Genomic DNA, 16891 nt, shown 5'->3' on the forward strand with positions numbered 1-16891 from the left:
GCGCGGGCTGGCGGCGGGGGGCGGCGGGCGGCAGCTGCCCTTATTTATTTATTTATCCCTGCACGAAAAATGGACGCGATAAAAATCACGCGAGGAAGGACAAGGAGGAGCCAAGGTGCCGGCGACGCGCTGGGAGGACCGAGCTCGGCGGCGGCGGCGGCGGGGGGGCGAGGGGGAGGGCGGGGAGATACTGCGCGGCCGCCGCTCCCGCCGCCGGCAGAGCGGCACCCGCTCGGCGGAGCCCAGCCCCGAGAGCAGCACCGGAGCGAAGGAGCTGGCGAGGGGAGCGCCGGCCCCCTCGAGGAGGAGGAGGAAGCATCGGGAAGGGCGAGGGGGAAGCGGCCCTGTAGGGCAGCAGAGCCCCCATAGCCCCGTCCGCTCGAAGGCCCGGCGGCGCAGTCCGAACTTCGGGCTGAGAACGGGAGAGCACGCCAAGGGGAGCGGCGGGATGGGCGCCGGGCCGGCCTCCCTCCCCCGAGCCGGGAGCGGCATCGCTGTTCAGCCGTGCGGGTCCTGCCCAGCAGAGCAGCTGATCCACCATCGCCCACAAACACCCTGCTGGGGTGTCCTTCGGTGTGAAATCTGCCCCAGAAACTGTCTGGACAGATTCCTTTTACCCAGAAGAGCAAGACTGTGACACCCATGAGAGAAGTCCGTAGAAGCAAGCCCTCCTCTCATGTGGACACCAGGTAGTGGTGGAAGAAAGCTCTCAAAACTCTTTTGCTACTTCTAGTCCCCCACCTGAGCAGTCATTTTGGTGGTAAGAAATTATTTTTGGAAAAAGTATCCTACAGTACCCAAAATGCCATCCAGCCCAAATAAAAGGAAAATACCCTATCCAGGAATGCTGAAGAAACAATTCAATCCAAATGTGTAGGTTTTCAATCTACAAGTCAATCTACAAGTGACAGTTCTTGCTGTTCTCTCACAAGATGTAACTCACATCAGTGTTGGTTAACATCTAAGTATATGCAGCAATAACAAAGTGGTTTTGTAAGGTTTAGTTTGAACAGTTTAAAATCATACATTACTGCAGCTGGTGCTATTTGTAATGGATCATGACATCAACTTATAACCAGGTGCAAAGGCCTGGGGAAAAAAGTCATCTTCCTGAAACTATCATGGTCCTCATTAGCTGTATTTCCACAGAGAATAAATTCTAGGATGTAGCTCCACTAGCTAACAAGTTCCACGTGTAGTATTGGGCTGAAAACCATTCTTTTGGGGAAACAAATTCTGGGGTAACAGATTGCCAGAAGGATATGAGAGACTGGCTGTGATAAAGCAAGTCTTAACAGTAATCCATACCTATTATCATGCACATATATTCATCAAAATTTAATTTTGTCTAAAAAATGTCATTGGCATCCTTAGCTGAAGAGCCTGCTCCATTTCTTAATGTAAAAATATGTGTAATAGATCCTTTGTTATTATACATATACCATTGTGTAGACATTGAGCAAATTATATAGATGCAGATGTCCTTGTAAAATAAACTGTATGATTTTTCATTCAGTCCTGAAAGCATTCTGCTCTTTCGGTCCACATCACCTTCACCTTTCAGACTGGATTCCAGCCAGCTGGCTCTCACCGAATTCTTTGTTTCTTCCAGGCACTAGATAAATTTGGCATTGAAGTCAAAAAGAGAAGGAAATGTAGCACCATGTGTCATCAGATTACCAAAGATAGTACAGTTCTTATCAATCTATGAATGTTGAATGGAAGAATTAACTGCACTGACCCCTTTGGGAAACTACATTTTATCCTGAGGAAGTGGAGAAAAAGAGAAATCACTCAATCACTTCTAAGAATGATTAAAAATAACCAGACCACTTGAAAGCAATCTCTCCACTCTGTCAAGTTACACAGTTGGTTCAAAAATATTTCATGCCACACCTAAACCATAAAAACTAACAGTGTTCAGGCTGTAGTTCAGGCTGAATTTTTTTCCGATGGACATTTACCTCTGAACTTTCTGGATTTACAGTGACTGCTTCTGTAATAATTTCATTGTGCCTATGATTTTTCACCCACAAATTACAAATACTTGCTCTCAGCATGACTGTAGAATTTCAAGAGCTTTCTTTTCTCCTTGGTATTTGCTCTGTTTCTGCTAAATCCTGTACCAGTAAGTGAATAATTATAAACAAATAAAGCCAGGGACAGGAACTGTAATCCCTATATTATTTAGCTATTGGCTTTGAAAAGAGGGAGAGATTCAGAGCAGATGACATCCTCAATGAAAAAATGGTTCAACACAACCTTTCTGCGCTTCTACCTTCCTTTCTCCCAGTCATTTCCACCTATCATTCCTCACATTTTTCTGCAAATAAAATCAAACATCATTTGCTCATGTTCCTGTCAGCCTGCACTGAATTGTCTCATGTTGTTACTGTTATTTACATGACCCAGGTGACATATTGATGAAAATATACTCAAAGCACAGACTTCTCTACCTACTCCAGAGTAATGGTGTCAGTGATAATCTACAATCAACCAACAATAAAACTTACTATCATGTAGTATGATCATTTACAAAACTGATTTTTAAGGAGCATTCATTTGCAATTACCTCATCTGTAAATTTTGACCTTCATGTTCATGTCTGCAGGTACCTGCCCTTCCTCTTCATCTCAGTTCTCATTCTGAACTCACTACCACACTCTGAAAAAGCAGATTCCCACAACTGCTTTACAGTCTTCTGCTGAAATTGTTCTTTGCTGTAAAATCTGCAAATGAAAATTCACTCCAGTCGTATATTAAAAGCACATGATACTTTATTTAGGTGGCTTCTCTAAGTCATCTAAATGTACTGACACCAGCAGAGTTAATAATATAAGTTTTCTGATACACTTTTTTCAATCTGCTCCTTTCCAGTTCTGCTAGACATGAGGGGTTCCCAAGGAAACAGTGGCATTGTAACCTGGTTTTATATATCACCACAAAACGTCTTTCACTAAGGGTCTCATTATACTTACTCCCATTTCCTTCCTCATAGCAACTACAAGAGCAAATGAGTTGGTAGATTCAAGCATAATTTAAGCATAATCCTTTCCTGAAAAGGAAATGCTAACATCTGCTTTATTATATTTTGTATAAGGGAGAAATCCAGTGTAACTAATTATTTATGTTATTTTTGTCACAAGTTGAAACTTGGAAAACATCTTTATGTAGCTGACATGAAAGGAACTTTAAAGTATTCCATTATAGACCAGTGAGTGGAGGAAACTAAAGACATATTTTTGGTTGAAAATGTCCAGTACTCAGACTCTCAATCAAATCAGATGTATAACCAGCAAGAAATGTATCCTGTAGGACACTTCCTGTGAGCAGTTTGCAAGGAGCTCTTCAAAATGCCATTGAGGAAGGACAAAACTACACTGTAGGAATTTGTGATTCCCAGGTCGTATACTATGTGCCATCAAACCATCACGGACTGGTTTTCTGGTGCAGTCTTGGATCTGTCCCAGCTTTCTCCTGTCTAACATGAGGAAGCGAATTATATTGTATAATGTCACCTACATTGCCATTTGGTTTCTTTCATGAAGATTTTGCTTACTATGTATGCTTTTTTTTTTTCTGCTCCAAGTAAATTTCTATTAGTTGGATACTTGCCCACAAGTGATTTGAAGAATGCTAGATATTTATCGGTAGAGGTTAGTTTTCATTTGTTATTCTCATTTCCCATAATAAAGGGTTATCTGTAGTATACACAGTATTGACCATAATCCTATGTCAGCTATACTCAATGAAATAGCCTCTCCCAATTTCACTGTCAATTATCTGTCTGGAGTAGACAGAAAAATATTGGTCTCTCAGCTAGAGCCCCCACTTTTTCCTCCTCTCCATGCATATGATCAGTATCTTCACATGGTCAGAAGAAAGGGGAAATTCTTAAATTGTGCTGAAGAGTGTAATTTAATCCTTACCCACTTCCAAAACCTTTTCTGGCTCAGGGAGTACCATTAACAAAAGCCTTTTGGATTAGAGGACTGAGGGCTCACCATGGGTGTCATGGTAGCTGCTGAGGGTATGGAGGATGTTCAACCTTATTCCTAAGTCAGCTTGGGTGGCAAGAGATTGATTTGCCTTCTTTCAGTGGACCAAGGAGCTGGTATCCAGGTTGTATTTTAAAGTACAATATGGGAAAGTCCCTGGCACATAGGTTTTCTGTAAGCTGAAAACTGAGGAAAAGCTCAGATCAGTTAGATTGTTTTCCTGTTCAAGGCTGAGAGAGTTGGGCTTATTCAGCCTGAAGAAGAGAAGGCTCTGGGAGACCTTACCATAACCTTTCAGTACCAAAAGGGGATCTGTAAGAAAGATGGGGATAGGTGTTTTAGTAGGTCCTGTTGCAGTAGGACAAGGGTTAATGGTTTTAAGCTGAAGGAGGGTAGACTAAATAGAAGGAAGACATTTTATTTATCACGAGGGTAGTAAAACACTGGAACATATTGTTCAGAGAGGTAGTGGACTAGATGACCTTTAAAAGTTCCTTCTGACCCAAACTATTCTATGATTCTATGAATGGGATACCTAAAAACATGGTTTATAGAGCTTGGGATGTTTTGTCCAAAACAGTTATACACAGACATAAAATTCATAAGTTTGTAAATATGATCAATGCTAAAAACTTTATCATGTCTCATTCCTGCAATTCTGTTTACATGCTCAGTTTGAAATACTCTGTCTGAAATAAGTGTGACATATAACATGCTGAATTCAAGGTGCAGGCTTAAGTCTTTACAGGATCTTAAACTTACTCAATATTTTCTGTCTGAATTTAACAGTTCAGTTTCAATTGTTGTTCAGTTAGTTGGTTGAAACTCAGAGGAAATTTTGAAAGAAGCTAAAAATTCCTGCGTATTTAGAGTTCTTCAGTTATATATTTCTATCTGATTCTTGACCTGTACCTGTATCTGTTTCTAAATAACTGGGCAGCAAGTTAATTCTTATATTCCAACAGGCCTGACAGTAATAAGTAAAGGGTTTTGTTTTCAACAGTGTAGCAGTTGTTTAGCTAAAACAATACTAGAATCAGGAATCCTACCAAAACCTGTTGGTCACTTATAGGCCATTCATTGGTGTTTATACCCTCTCTGGTTTTAAAAATTGTCCACAACTTGTGCACTTTGGTCTCTTTTTGATTGTTCTGAGTTGTCAGATACTGTATGGGTTTTAAACAATGAGTATATAGACATTATTCAATACATAAAGCACAGGCTCACATTAGCACAGTAGGTGCTTCGAACACTATCACACTTTCCTGCAAGGTATGGCTGCAGCATTACCTTTCCTGTTTGCTGCCTTGTAATCTCTCTTTCCCGACCCCTTCCACATTTCCAAAACTCAAGCTGCTTCAGAAGAAAAACCAACATTCTTAAGTCATATGCAATGGTTTGTTTTTTTTCATTCAGTCATAAGACTGTCCTTCAGAGTCGGTACAGAATATCCTGTTCCAGATCTCAGGAACTTCACAATAGGAATTTCATTCCTATTGTAGTGATATCTTCAAAGACCCAACTCTTGATTTTACACAAGATCGAAATTATTGTTTGCCCTATTTTTTTTCCCCCATGGACTGTACTATGGGATTTTCTATCCCAATTCAGTATTAAAAGTAGTAATAACATCCTGAATTATCATCACCATCATCATCATTATCAATGTTATTGCAGTCATGCCTAGAAAGCCTAGTCATATATGAAGAGTCCGGTGCCATAGAAATTGATAGAAAAAAATAGCACAGAAAACAGCCTGTTGCCACAAAAACTCAGAGAGCCATAGACAAAACACAATGCACAGGTAACTCAGATAAATGCAGTGGGTTGAAATGAGAAGACAGCAGTAAGGTAGAGAAGTGGAGAAGTGGAAGATGACTATTTCTTCATGGACATTATTGTAAAATGGTGTTAAATTGATCTTTGAGGAAAAATGAGATGTGGTTTGGGAAGTGGAGCATCATTGTTGGAGTAGAACTGCTTAAGGTTTTCCCAAAGTAGCATTTAAGTGGGAAGTTCTCAAAGTAACATGCATCGATGTGAAACCAGCCCATTACTAAGGTCCTTCCTTTACTGGAAGCATTTGAGTTCTGACATCTGTTGGCAGGAGAAAGCAAGCACTGGCTTTCCTCGAAATCCAAAGGCAGTAGGTCTTTAAGTGTTTGGATTTTCAACCACAGTTGATTATCACAGACCTGGAATATAGCAGCTTTGATAATGAAAACATACCTGAAAGGGATGATAGTTAAAGTTTAGTATATGTTATTTTCTATCTAGAAGTTTACCTATCTAGGTTTCACATCTGCAAAATTACCAGAAAATTGATCAGGAAATTCAGTTAATTCAAATAATACATAAAGGCAGAAGTGGTAGCACTGCAAAAATTCTTCCCAAAAGCATAAGGGTACAGGCAATTTTTTTAAATTTTTTTTTTTAATTCAAGTAAACATTCAGTACAATTTTAGCTCCAGTACATGAAGAAAGGAGCTAGTATTTTGTGAAAGTTCCTTTTATACTTCAGAGACAGAAGGCACTAGAATGACGAAAGCTGAATTCTGATCGGAAAAAAAATTCTTTATTGTGTAGAGATCATTAGCACTTATTTGACACTTTCTAGTACTGTTTCCCTTAAAAAGCTCCCCATGAGATGCCAGTTGACATATCTCAGATAAAATCAAACTGTGCAGCATAAAAAGTTTATGAACAGTCTTAATCAACATTAATCAACTTTGGCATTTTACTAGGCTGAGGGGGAAATTGCATTAGGCCAAATGAGAGTCAGCAAATGCACAGTAACATGATGATGGCTGCTTTGTGTTCTGCTCTGAAGACCAGAATTCTTAAAAGTAAAGTATGATTAAAACAAGATTAATTCACTGGCTACATTAATATAATTATATTCATAATTAGTTCCTAGTAAGTAGGAAATCAAAACATTCCGAGAAGGAATTCATATGCACAAAAGCTTGGCTATTTTTATTAGCAATACTAGTCTAAGAAAATATGCAACCTTTGAGTACAACCATTATCTTCCCTAGGCTACGGTATCTTACAAATTGATGTCAAAGGAATATGTTAGGACTGCTGTCAGACAGTAAAGATATTTAAAACATTACTGGATGATAACTTTATAATTTTATTTCCAGCTTTTACTGATGATAGTGAGGTATGAGAAGCAGCAGCTTGGATACATTGTCTGTTTTTGTAGTGGAAGGGGGAAAAAAACTCTCTACAAAGAATTGTCTTGCACAGGAAGGGATGGAAAAGAAGAAGTAATAAAATATGAGCTCATTTTTGACATTTTATCTTGCATTTCAAAGTACTATATCAAATAATACAAAAGTGTAGTGAAATTCCTTCTTTGAATGTAAAAGGAGTTATTTCCCAGTGTGCAAGGAATCTCTTGGGGAGACGATACTTTAGACAGCTGTTAAAGCCTGCCTTGTCTCCTATAAAAAGGACTACATCCACTATAAGATTAGTGGATGAAACTTTCAAAAGCTAGTGTTTATGAATTGGAAAGGAAAAGAACAGAACCAATAACTACTCCAAGAAAGTATAAAACACTGAGCTAACACTGCGAGCAAGAAACCTGTGGCATGAGCTATAGCAAGAAAGTATCCAGCTGCACTGAGACTCAGAAGTCTACAGTTGCTTCAGTAAAGCAGTCCTGTCCTTACAATGCTCGTCTCATTACTGTACTTCTCTCCACAACAGTGGCTAGGTTAATAATCTTGTTTACTTTTCACCAATGTGTTAACAGTGAGTACCCAAATAAATTATAGTTATCTGGGTGCATTCTTTCCTATATTTCTGTCTTGAATAAAGACAGGATCAGGCCCCGTCAGCATGGGTTTGAAAGGCAGGTCCTGCTTCACCAACCTGATCGCCTTCTGTGGCGGTGTGACCCATTTAGTGGATGAGGGAAAGACTGTGGATGTTGTCTGCCTGGACTTCACTAAAGCCTTTTAGCCTAGCACCTAACCTGCAGTAGCAGAGGATGACAGGCCAGTTACAGCACTGCTGACTCATATTCTGAAAGCAAAGAGGACGTACTGGACATACAGCTGTTTGCTTCTCTCACAAGGAACTACTTCTCATTTCGAATCAGAAAGTTGCCTGCTGTGACTTCGTCCACCTGATGTAGCATCTTTAGCTTTCATATATTAATCTGCTATTGCCCTGAAGTCCACACTGTTACTGTCCATGATTTCAGATCCAGCAAGCTTTTAACTCCATTGTTTTATGTCATGTTTCTTTTCTATCAGTTCATAGGATGAGAAAGACATGCAAAAATGCCTCAGCTTTGCTTTATTCTCTCACAGAACATCTTAAAAAGAGGGAAAAGTAAAGCTGTTCACTCCCCAGATAAACCCTGTCATAGAAAGGAGTACATTACCTCTACCTGATGATGTCCACATGTCCTTAAAATGACATTTTCTTGTCATCAGACCTTCTTTCGCAGAAGCAGGGTGAAGGTAGCATGAAGAAAATAGCGGAAATTACCCTGTTTGTGTATACATATTTTTTCCTACTTGATTCTATATCATGTATATACTGATTGCCTCTTGTGCTTCTCCAATTTTGGTACAATGAATTCTACATTATTTTTGAAAAAGAAGGAAAATCAGCGCAATATTTTTTTCCCCCAAAATAGTGATGCTACATGAAGTAAAAAATACATGACAACAGAGTAGGGTGCAACAGAGCTAATCACTTGAGAAAGAAGATCTGTGGTGATAGGAGGCAACATTTGCATGACTCAAGAAGGAATAGAAATTTCTACAGGGCATGGATTCGTGAGTCAGAATCACATATAGAAAATAAGCAATGGACGAATTTTGATTTATAGAAATATTATTCTATTGAGAGTTTCTGTTCTGTGGACCATAAATTGTCTGAACTTCACTCTTGTGCTTTATAACATCACTGGAACCTCTTGTTATAGTCCATTATGTGTCTTTATTTTTCCTCATATTCTCACATACACACAAATATAGGAGTCTGCAGGACCTGAAGGATTACTTCAATACTGAAAGGACTTAATTTATCAAATCTCTAATCACATGACATTTAGAAGCATTTTACGTCAAGACATTATGTGAAGAAAAAAACATTAAAAAAAATAATAAAATAGTCCACCAGACAACACATAACAGTTGTAGTATTTTCTATGTAAATGAAATTAGCTGATGGCTGAGAATAGGATTTTCCAAATCCTCTAAGCACCAGATATGAACAAATAGAGGAAAAGCTAAATTAACCTGCTTATTTCTAAGTACAGTAGAATACAAATTGCCAGAATTATGCAAAGTACACACATGCGCGTGCACACACACACATCCCACACAGAGGCAAACCCACCTTTCCCCCCATTACAGAACCTAGTACCTTGCTGTGTTGGGTTGCTTAGGAGACTCTGATCCAAAGAGTTATGTCAGCAGGATTATGTAAACTCGCGACAGGTCTATCAAGGCTGGGTACCTCAAAGACAGAGGGAAGACAGAAATTTCTCTCTTGATTCTTCAAGCGTGGGAGCTGCATGCAAGGCTGACCACCTTCCTCTTTAGAAATATTACTGGCTAAGCCTTTGCTTTGTCTCCATGACAATTTCCATCTCAGTTCCTTGGATTAGTGGATAGCCCCAAACAAATATGTGCAAGGAGCATCAGTCCAATCCTGCCTCAGCAAGGAGCTCAAACCTTGAAGTAGCTGCTGCTCCAGAGTCACTCCATCTTATATAGAAGATTCTGGCATGTACATACAATGCTGCAAGCAGGAAAAATCAGCTCAAGTTATGAGGGAGATGGAAAATTACAGTATTGATATTCCCAGCGTGAGTGGGTACAGATGGTCAGGAACAGATTGTATCAAATTGAAGAACAATAATAAAATCATGAACTACTGAGGTTCTCCAGCTGGAGGGAAACAGAGAGTTGCAGTGATTGTGAGTGACACCATGTAAAGAGCCCTGTGAGACAGACGAGGAACCAATTAGTGGCAAAGCAGCAGGTACACAGTTCAAGTAGGTGAGGATGAAAACCCTCCAAATGCTACCATGATACAAAACCACTTTCTAAAACATCTTACAGAACCTTATTAGCAGCAGCACGCCCTCATTGACATGGCTGGGCATGAATGGGAAAGTAGGGAGAACTAATTATGGACTAAACAGGATTTGGATATCTGGAATTTGTTCACACAGCAGCACATAGCTTATCCAACTTTGCTAATTAAGTCATCCCTTGATGGCAAGAACATGGTCTTCTGCCCACAAAATCACATCAGACCGGTTGTAATAAAACATGGGCACAACAGTTTTTGTTTGTTCAATGAATGTTTGGGCATATAAGTTTTAGGTGCCAACAATGAGTATGACATATATGCTGCCTTTGGAAAAAATAAATTTAAGTCAAATACTTGCAAAAGAAGCAAGTAAGAAAATCACCACTCAAATGTATGGGGTTTAAATGTCAATTCTTAAAAAAGTAATTTTTCCACTGACAGGCATAACTTTCAGGTTTCACAGAAACAAATTTTGAGTATCTTTAGCAAAACACGTTAGCAGAACTAAGAATTTCCTGGTATTTTTCAATGGCTAGAAATAGGAGGGCTGGGTCACTGCAATGCTGTGGAGTGAAAGTATGAGAGAGGGACCAGCAAAGCAGAATCTCCCAAACACTCAGGACACAATGCCATTAATATGGAAAAAGGGAATAAATTTTTATGAAGAAAAGATAGTCATATTGGCAGGCAGCAAAAAGGAGGCTCTGGATTTTAATCATAGCTAGAATATGTAAATAAAAAACAAAGGAGGAAATACTATTACCATCAAAAAACCCCCCAAACTATCCCAAATTAAAGAGGAGACTTCCACTTCATACTGAAACTGTCCTATCACCTGAAAAATAATCAATTTGGCTAATTCAAATAAGACAATAACTGTGAGAAAATCATCTTGCATTAAGCTGAAAGTAACTTAAAAATTAAGAATTGGAAGGCACAGAGTAGGGTAAACCAGATCAGATCTGCTCAAATAAGGCAGCAAAAAGGAACACAAAATGATGCTCTAAACCTTGAACTGAGCACAGAAGAGTGAATCTACTGTAGAAGAACATAGAAGAAAAACCTCCAAAAGACCTGAAAGACAATTTTAGTGACTGTAAGACTGACAAAGCATCACAGTCCCGCCACAGAAAATTCTTCTACATACTTACACTGAATTGAATTTGCAACATCACTGCATCTTCAGGTACTTTAAGAACAGATTACTTCTGGCAGCCTGATCTTATGCTGACCATATTTTCAGGCTGTGCACCGTCACTGAACAAACAATGCACAGCAGCAACACATGACACATACCAAACACATTGTGGTTGTCTGGATTGTGTTGTCTTTCAGAAAGTTTTCAAGAGGATCTCCGAAATTTTTTTGAGATTCTGTACAATACCCAGAAAATGTTGCAGTTTTCATTAGGGGGGCCAAGATCTCTAACCAGTTGGCTTGAAGTTAATACTGAAATTCCTGTATTTTAGAGTTAACAGATCTTCAAGACGGTGAAATTCTGTGGTCAGGTCACGCTCATGTAGGTCTGGACATTGCTGATGGTATCTGCTTCCTGGAGACACTGATAAAAAACGTCCTGCTAAAGAACTGTCAGAACTGAATAAAATGTCCTGAAGTCTGAAAGTCAATAAACAAACGTGGTGAAAACCAGTGTGAGGGAAGTCTTGAGAAGTGTTATTAGCTAACCTACTAAAACAGCAACTTTCGCATGATTGCAACTATGAGTAAATGACTCAAGTGGAAAGCCTTGCTTTGCCATGGCCAGCCTCCAGCAGGGAAATCTAACGCCCTACATAACAAGCTAGAAGTCTTTTGTAGCTATGCATTAAACATATACCTGTCAGCATTAGTATTCCCCTTGGTTACTCAGAGACATAGCTGCACAGAGTAAAGCAGGCCCTGATCTTGGACTGGACACGCCTTTACATCGTGGCCCAAGGCACCTGAATTTTGGCATCCCCAAAGCCAACAAAACCAGAGAGACATTTTCAGCAAAGTACCCACTAAAGCAGCAGTTTTGCAAGAAAATTTGGAAAACTGTGACAACATTGGCTTCTGATAGTACAGCTTCAAGACGGCTGAAGTCTTATTCCGGTGATAGGAAAAGTAGGTTGAATTAAGACAGATAAAATGAGAACCTGACCGACTTGTAGTTTCTTCCTTCAGGTATCTCTTGCTGATACTTAACTGGTTAGTTTAGCAACCCACTGCACACTATTTCAGCTTTTCCTGTCTTGTGAATAAAATATTTGGTTACTAAACATTTTAACAAAACTTATTTTAATAGATTTTTTGAGCATTTAGTTCTGATCTGTTCTGTCACATTTTTCCATGTCTGCTACCATGACTGCATCTCTTAGTGTGACCACACATTTGAATTTTGGCTCAGTCCAAATTCACCATGACAGTTTTTCAATGTAGAGAGCTCAGACAAAAATCTCTGTCTAGGGCTGTTCACACAAAAGATCCTCCACGGAATAAGGCACAAAACACATAAAGGTATTTGTCTTTTGAAGCAAATTATTACACATTGTCCATAATTTAGAGAACTGTCACTGAGCCAGATTCCTGGTTTTATTCCTTTTATTCCTGGAGGGAAAAAAAACATCTTCTGACTAAACCTTAGTTTCAAACCACATTTAGACACCCAATTACTGTATTAAGTTTATTACACAGTTTGACATCAATATCATAATCCAGTTACCTACCCCATGCTGCTTTAACTTGTGATAGTAAACATTTCCTGTTCAAGATATTGTACCGCAGCCACTGGACAGCCATAACTGATAGGATTATGTAAAAACAGCGGCTTATCACGGATGTCCTAACATTTTCTGATGTTAAATACTCACTTGAGAATGACGCAACTGCAAATATTGCCAGTGGTTTTGTTTGCCAAGGTTATATTTTGCCTTCAGTGATGCAAAAAACCACAGGCTCTATTCCTGAAATAGCTGGTCTATAAATATGATACCTTTAGATACCCAGCTGAGCCAATGATTCTTTCGCCTTCAGACTTAAATGCTGGATTATCCCACTTGTGAGAAAAAAAATAGGCATTTTAGATATTTCACCTTACATTCTTATAGCATAAGAGAGATTGAATTTTCCCTATCATCTTCACTCAAACTGAGTGAGAAAACTGTTCACGTCCTCCTTTCTTTTCCATCTGTGCCTTGCAGCTCCCCCAGCTCCTGCCACACCAAACTCCACCTGTTTGGCCAGTTTGCAAAACATTGTTATATTCTGGTAATAATCCTTCCTCTTTGGTTCTCCTGTCTTCTCATCCTCCAAGCACTTTTGAGACCAGGTTTCCTTTCCCTTAATACATCCCAAATGCTATGCAAACCATAGCGTAAGTTCGTAGGCATCTGCAAATGGTTAAAGCAACTGTAGGTCTTCAAGAGCTTAACAATTCTCATTTTTGGAGGGATTCGGGGTAATATTCCAGTAGATATTATATGGTAGAAATAACCTCAAGAAAGAGGTACTTCCATTTTCTGATTAGCAAATGCTAAATGATACAGCTGAGTCAATGATGACCATAGAGAAAGCAAGAACTTTTAAGGAGCTATTTTGGGAAGCAGGGATGTGAAGAGAACAAAGCCAGAAGAGAATGAAAACCATAATGCTGAAAAATCTGTAACCCTCTAATAAAAACAGTTTTACAAATAGGAAGAAGTGATTTCATCCTCAGGTACTGTTCAATCTCTCCTAGATCTCAAAGTGCAGAAAAACAGCCAACAGCTGTTCTTGCAGGACAAAGTGAAAGGGAAATGAGTAATGACCAAATGCTGCTGCCTAGTTAACCAGGGATGTTTGCCCTAGAGAGCAAAAGCAGGAGCACTCAGACTGGGACTCTGCAGCTGTTGATAAGCTTTGGCTCTGTCATGAACTAGTGGACTTGTTCCATGCAGGTGTTTGATGCAATGGCCTCTCTTAGCAGATACAACAGGTCCCCCATCCCTTGCTACATCCCACCATTCACTTGTACCTTATGCAATGACAGTTTTCATACACTGTTTTGTAAATTAATGACATTTCTCAAGTTGCTGGAAAAAAATTGTCATATTCTACAATAAGGTTCTCAGAAAAAAGCCACATCTTCAAATAATTCCACTCTGATTGAATACGAGTTAGAGCCTTAGATGTCAGTCTTGCAATAAATACGTGAGTGCAACATGTCTGCTACATCTATATTAAATCTGTGGGTTTCTATCCTACTATGTTTTTTAATCACATTTTTACAATGACAGTCAAAATATGATCTCCATCCATTTATCTTCTTAATAATCAGCAATGCTCTTTTGTCTGCTGAAAGATCTTTGGTTTTGCCCACATAAGCTCTAAAAGTAGAAAACATGATGCAACATGCTATAAACTTCTGATCATTTCCATCTACCCACTGAACACACATTGTTTGCATCTGCTGAAACTGCTCCAGCCTTGGATAAAATGAAATCACTAAGTATACTAACATTTATTAACATAAGAAAAATTTCAAAATCCAAGATCTTCCACTATATATTCTAAAAACCTCAGAGATCCCAGATCAAACTTTTAAGGCACTGAAAAACAGCAGTTCTGCTTAAAGTCACAAAACAGTCATTACCCATTACCTTTGAAAATAAGTCCTTAAATTTGTTTCAAACTGCATATAAAGAACACAATCTTCAACTGAGAGGAAGTATGTATTTTTTTCATTTAACAGAGTAAGGAATGACACTTTCAGCAGTTTTTAGTTGGTGGTATTTGAACTATGATCTTTGATTTTGTCCTAGAATTCTTCACATACCTTGTAAAGCCTCAGAAGTCCTAGGTGAGCACATCACAGTCTTTTCTTTCTAATTAAGGTCCCTCTTCTTCAAACCCCTTTCCATCTTTCTCTTAGTGCAACACTGAGCTTGTTTCCCGAAACCATTATCCAGAAACTTCTTTGTCCTCAGTTACAAAATCTCATTCATCTCCCTTCAAATATTTTTAAGACTTGTGGTTCTGAAGAGCAGACAAGAACTTTCAGAAAGTGCAGAAAGTATTCATTTCTCACTGGTTTTGCCCGTCTTAAACCTAATTGCTTCTGTGTGCAATTCTGTGTAAGCCTTGGCAGATATTCACAAGTTAACTACCCACCTTTTGTATCACGGTATTAATTATAAAATAAAACAAGGTTTTAAATAATAATATAAACGTCTGAAGGATGGGAGAAACATCTCCTGAAATAATTATTTATGTCCACCGAGTATAGATCAGGTGTGCAAAGCTGTTCACCATGCCTGCAGTGCAGACATCTAAGGTTAAGCAAGATGAATTCTACTGCATCCACCACATTCTTGGTCCACTCACTGGGATCAGAAGGTACTGCAGAGATATTTTCATATAACAGACCATGTTATGTTATCTGACTAGGCTAAGCAGTTAAACACAAAGCCATTGCAAGGATCAGAAGAACAGTTAGTGAAAACTGAGTGCACAGACTCACTAGTCCTAAAAACATGGAGGGGGAATGATCCAGATCACTGCTCATGGTGCAAAACCCACAAAACAAGTGTAGGAAACTCCCTAGCAGACTGAGGGATTACCTAAAGGCTTATAAGACTTCTTACACAATACAGGGGAATAAGAATTCTGGGACAGAACAGAGAGAAGTTAGGGACTATGTAAAATTTATTACAGATTTTTTTAGGGTATTGCAGCAATGTGCAAAATTTACTCTGGGATGTTTAAGGGAACTAAAGGTATGTAAAGGGAAGGACTAAGGTAGACTGAAGAGAAACAGGCATGGAGAACCCAAAGACAGAGGATAAAGGGGGCCAGTCCCATGTGGACAGCTTCCCAATTACACTTCATGGCACGAGTCTTGCACTTCACTGCTGCAGTCCATCCCATATTCTCATTGCACCCTAGTTCTAAGTGGTCTTGTGTGCATGTACCTGTCAAGGCTAGCAAACTTCAAGTGGGACTAGCCCATGAGCAGGACAATAGGAGTATGAGCCACTGGAGCAGAACAACATGTCTGAGGGACCTGAGGGTCCAGGGGCCAGCAACTGGGAGACACGGGCTGGACTGGCAACCACTGCCTGGACTGGCAACCACTGCCTGGACTGGCAACCACTGCCTGACTCCTGCCTCACACACAGCAGGTACCAGAGCCCCACAGGTACCACAGGCAGATTCGTGCACACGGTGAGGTTCAGTCCTGGCCAGCTGGAGAGAAGAAGGCGCAGCAGCGACACCGGAGCACAGCCCTGTTTGCACAGGTGCAGGTACAGGCACTGCACTCTGCCCCTGTGGATTTGTGGTTGGCTGTGTGTTTGTTGTTTGTAATGTGTGTGGGTGTGCACACAGGTATTGTTTTGTATTGTTACAGGCTTGCTGATACAGAATCGCAACAGCCTGGGGTTCTTTGGCTTGGGTCCTGGTCCTAAAGGTCAGAGAATTCTACAATGAGCACAGTGAAGAATGCCCACACCAACACTGGAAAAAAAACTCCTGTCAAATTTTTTAGTTGGTCTAAAATTTTTACATATTCCATATACCTGAGAGGCCATTTAGCTTGTTTTAAATATCTAGAACATACATAGGGTCAAAGAAATTATCTGTTTCATTACATAGCTTGGTTACAACAAAGCAGGAATAAAACACTGATGACTCCATAGCTGCTCTATCACAAAACATCTAAAATTTACTAATCCTGTGAATATTGATTTAAGTATTTCTGCATTAAAGAAGCTATTTCTCTTTCAAAATACTCTTTGAGTATCTTCACAAAGTAAGAATACGTACAGAAATTCTTTTTTTTTAATCAGCAAGTCTGTAGACACTGCATT

This window comes from Chiroxiphia lanceolata, chromosome 1 (genome assembly GCF_009829145.1).
Source record: "Chiroxiphia lanceolata isolate bChiLan1 chromosome 1, bChiLan1.pri, whole genome shotgun sequence".
Lineage (NCBI taxonomy): Eukaryota > Metazoa > Chordata > Aves > Passeriformes > Pipridae > Chiroxiphia > Chiroxiphia lanceolata.